Here is a 5377-nt window from a genome sequence, read left to right as displayed (position 1 = left end):
GGCTGCAACCACCCGAGTGAAGATTCTTCGTGCTAATGACAGGCCGAATGGTAGAACCCTGAACTGAAAGGCTTGGCCTTGAAAAGCAAAGCGGAGGAAGGGCCTGTGCTCTGGGCAAATTGGAACATGAAAATAGGCATCTTTTAGATCCAGAGATGTGAACCATTCTCCTGCACTTATGGACTGCATTACAATCCTTGTATGGATCATTTTGAATGGAAGAACTTTCAAGTATTGGTTGAGGTCTAGAACGGGACGATGACCGCCGTCTTTTTTTGGCACTATGAAATAAGTTGAATAAAATCCAGTCTGCTGTGCGTTGAAGGGCACCTTTGAAATTGCTCCTTTTTGTAAGAGATTTTCTATCTCTTCTACCAGTATGGAGTTCAGTAGTGGGTCCCTGACAACAGTCATTCGGACTTTTGAAAAGGGTGGAGGGCGCCGTCGAAATTGCAGGCTGTACCCGTGAGCTATGGTGCAAAAAAAAACACGGTTCTGAGACTATTTTTTCCCAACTGGCCCGCAAAAGTTGGGAGGAACAGTCGACGGCTGGCCCCTGATCCCTATGCAGATCCGTCTCTGCCTGCATACCTCCGTGAACTTCCCTGTTGTTCAATGCACTGTATAGCTGGCCAATCAGAGCACACCTCGCTTTTTCAGACCGATGAGCTTTGTAAAAATCGACGCGTTTCAAAAAGGCGGGGCATAGAGGAGAAACAAAAATGTACAGTATGTGGAAAATAATGGTTTTTTTTTTTACTTTAAACCGCATAAACACATTTCATTACACCAAATACACAAAATAATGTTCTTTTTAGCAGCATCATATGACCCCTTTAATGTAGCTAGCACAGAGTTAGCACAGAATAACTTTCTAATGCCCCACTGAATAAACTATAAGATTATTAATAAGGCATTTTCATTAACTTTTGTATTGTGGTTTCATCTATTGATTACTCAAATTACACAGATTAATTTTGGTGTTAAGTGTTGCTAGAGAAACTCATAATTCCAATTCCAAGGACATGAATAGCTCTAAATAGGACATCCTGGTTTGTCATCTAGAAATGTTTATCAATCATTCACAACATTGCGTGAACGCAGCAAAAGTTCTTAGATAAAAAAAAGAGTGTACTCATGGCTTTCCGTGTCCTCTTTGAGTGTGCATTGTTGCCCTGTGGTCTTAGAGAGCCTAATGTAACATGCTAATATTTCATTACAAAGCTGTTTTTTATTTAAGAACAAGGTCATACATTATATAAGAGGAACACTTTGTATCTTGTGTTGTAAGACAGTCTAAAATTTAGACTTTGGTGAGGGAAATCACATTAATGAGCTCATAATGTGGTTAAAGCACCATAAATCTTTCTATTTAAAATCTGTCATAGATTTTTATAAATAGATATTGATTTAAAAATATTGAGAATCAACTCTTTTTAGAGTCTAAAGCCCATCTCTGTTTACACTGACTGAATTACCCATTGAAGATTATGAATGTTTTAACACTGTCAGATATTTTGAAGACAATTAATGAACTGTGAAGGTTGCAAGGTCTGTTTATGTTGATTATGTTGCAAGGTCTGTTTCTTGAAATATATTATCATATTTTTATACCCTGTTTTTAAAAATGAAGCATTTTTCAGATATGTAATCTAGTGTTGTTTTGTTTGTTATGGAATGTCAGGATACCCGTATGTTGTTTAAAAGCCTTTTTTGTTTACCGTGCCAATTATTCAGGGATTGCTTGACACTGCTAACCTGTGATTGCCAATGAAAAATAAAGTTTGCTTAGAAGTCTTTTTATTAGTCTTCATTTTTTTCTGCTGCTATATTTTCCTTTGTGGTTTAGTTTATATTAGGCTAAGTTTTTATATTCATAACAAAAGCATTACTTGACTCTTTAGATACATTTTCTACTTTTTTATTTTTGTGTAAGAGGGTGCATGTTATTTTGCTATGTCCCATGCACTGCTCATTACATTTGAATGATAGTAAAATATTGTCAAATCATAAAATTAAAAAATTTTGTTCTATTAATATTTTGTTAAATAAAAGATTACTCAATTTAAGTGTATTGATCATTTGGTAATAAAAACAATATTTTTAATTAATAAAAAAGAAGAGTTTGTCCATGTCCCTTGAATGGTTGTCCACCCTGTGGTGTTGGGGAATCCGCCCCTTTAAGAAAAGGCCATCCCCTTTAGTGACATCAGGATAACAGATTTTTTTGTCTCTTCAGTGGTGGGAATTTCAACGGCTGAGAGGTGAATAAGTTGGTAACTTTTCAAATTACAAATTTTCTTCGTATGAGTTTGCTTACTTGCTTTGACAAAGCTTAACATGTCCACCCTGTCGGCATAAAATATGTCAGAAGTGATTAGAATACAGTATTTTCAAAATATGTAAGTTTAAATATACCAAATTCTCTTCAACAACCAGATTAACTATTTTAACTAGTCACAGTTTGTTGTAAGCTAATATGCTAATTGAAGCTCAAAATGTCCACCCTGTCGGCCAGTTATTGGACAAAGCATTCATTTGTAGTTAATATTGCTGAAAACTAAAATGAATGGGGGTGGGGTATATCAATGTGATTGAGGATGTAATTATATTATTTATTATTATTATATTATTTTTTTCCAAAGTTGAATAAATGTTTTATTGTCATATTTTGTCATGCTTTGTGTGTTCTGCATGTGTCCACCCCGTCATGTGCTGGTCCACCCTGTCCTCTTGATATTTTACAATAATATTTTAAATAGTAATTGAATCATATCTATATAATCCAGTGTGTTTAATAGCTAGCTGTGGGGGCAATAACATGCAAACAAAAAACTGCATCCAAATATCACAGTTTTCTCCAAATAAGAAAAAATACATCTGCGAATTGTACGAGTTTCTTTAAAAACACATGGTTTACATAAAATCTTTTCTGAATGTCACCTCTGCAGGTATAAATGTGGTTGAGGTCAAAAAATGGAAGGAGAGCATGTAATCACACTGCTCTGACAGACTTAAGGGGATGAGATCAGTCCCAAGCCAAAGCTCGTGTCACAGAGGGACATTTCCCAAGACTGGACAAACAAACTATTTTAAAAAAGAAAATGACCTTTGGAGAGGTGGAAATTACGATAAAAAGCTCATAGGTGGTGGCACATACAGTATTTAGTTTGGAAAGTTGGGAAGGTCTTTAGGTTTCTAGAAAGACAACTGCATCTCTGTGACCTTCACCTACAGAGGGAAAAAATCTCCAGCTTCCTCACAGCTCACATCCTTGTGATGATTAATACTTTAAAGAATTTTGCCAAATGCATTTTAGTCACACATCACCATTATGAGCTTTAAAGTGAAGTAGATATCGGATTGAATTACTGAATGATGTGTGAAGTCCAGAAAGCTGAGTTAATCTGAATAAGGAAGATTATGCTTATTAATAATGCTTAAAGATAATGCTCATTAATAGTTAGTAAGGTAGATGTTCAGGTATGGGGTAGAATTAAGGGGTCTTATATCAGAATAAGGGATTAATATTAATATGCTTTATTAGTACTAATAATCAGTCAATATCCTATTAATATGCATACTATTAAGCAACTAGTGAGAATTGGTCCCTAAACTAAAGTGTCACCAAAATGTTTGTAGTTGATCTCAAAGATCTCAAAGGAGTGTAATACAATAATAAAGTATAAACAATACAAATATTTAAAGTACAGTTCAAATGTTTGGGGTCAGTGAGGTTTTAAAAAAAAAAAGAATTTAATAGTTTTATTGAGATGAATGCATTAGAAGGATTAAATTAAATTGATCAAAAGCGCAACATTAAAGACATTTATAATGTTACAAAAGATTTATACAGTATTTCAAATAAATGCTGTTCTTTATTATATTTATTATATTTATATTTATTTAATATTTCTAATCATCAAAGAATCCTAATGTTTGTGTATGTGTGCGTGTGTGTGTGCGCGTGTACACTACCAGTCAAGATTTTTTGAACGGTAAGATTTTTAATGTTTTTTAAATAATTCTCTTTTGCTCACCAAGCCTGCATTTATTTGATCCAAAATACAGCAAAATAACTCATAAATATTTTTACTATTTACTTATTTATAAATATTTACTATTTACTACTAACAGCTTTCTATTTGAATATATTTTAAAATGTAATTTATTCCTGTTTCAAATATGAATTTTTAAAATCATTACTCCAGTCACTTGATCCTTCGGAAACCACTCTAATATTCTGATTTGCTGCTCAAAAAGAATTTATTATTATTATTATTATTATGTTGAAAACAGCTGAGTGGAATTTTTTCAGGTTTCTTTGATGAATAGAAAGTTCATAAGAACAACATCTGAAATAGAAATCTTTTGTAACATTATAAATGTCTTTATCATCACTTTTGATCAATTTAATGCATCCTTGCTAAATAAAAGTATTAATTTCCATAATTAATAATCCCCCCCCCCGGAGTCAATGAACACAAGAGAACATTTTAAAAAATCTTTCCAACCACAAACTTTTGAACGGTGGTGTAAGTTATTACAAGTTTTACTAATTGGATGGCTGTTTCCTTGTGGAATAAAAACAGGGAAACAAATCTTTGTTAAACTTTTGTAAAGAGGTCCTTTCACATACATACAGTATGACTCCTGCTACAGTTCTAAGGGAGAGAATAATGCCTCAGCTACTTTTGAGCTGAAGGGCACAGTTATTACTAGACGTATGATGCATTGCTCATCTGTAGCCTTTAACCTAGAGAGGTATTTTGCAGTCCCTTGTGGAGCTGTAATTCTTGTCTTCCTGGTACCTCACAGTGCAGATGGCAAATGTCATTGATCATCACAGCAGGAAAATACAGGTCAGACTCATTCATTCCAGGAGAAAGAGCTCTATGAAGCTCTCGCTCATAATCACTCGCAAAGAAATATGATCGTTCTGCATAGCGGTGCGTGTTGTACATTTGGGTCAGGTTAAAAATTGTAACAATATTCCAAGGCACGCTTGTTAAACTGCATGCAATCGCTCTAACCTCGTGTACTTTAATACTTTAATGGTTCATCACCAGTGTCAACATCCATTAGGATCTCAAGGAGTTTTGCATTAACAAATGGAACCTTCATGAAGTAAACCTTGAAACCCACTCAAGTACAAACAAAAAGAGCAGAGAAAGCATTAGTGAATTCACATTGAAAAAGAAAAGTGAATCAGATGAGTAAACGTTTTCAGTGCTCTTGTATTGAGTTGATTCACAGGGTTTTGAGTCAAGACCAGTGGTGTAATGTAACGAAGTAATAATACTTCGTTACAGTCAGTACTTAAGTATTTCTCGGGAGTATCTGTACTTTACTTGAGTTTTTATATTTCAGCCAACTT

This window comes from Sinocyclocheilus rhinocerous, unplaced genomic scaffold (assembly GCF_001515625.1).
Source record: "Sinocyclocheilus rhinocerous isolate Xijiao unplaced genomic scaffold, SAMN03320098_v1.1 scaffold820, whole genome shotgun sequence".
In the NCBI taxonomy this organism is placed as follows: Eukaryota; Metazoa; Chordata; class Actinopteri; order Cypriniformes; family Cyprinidae; genus Sinocyclocheilus; species Sinocyclocheilus rhinocerous.
This window is presented reverse-complemented; position numbering follows the sequence as displayed.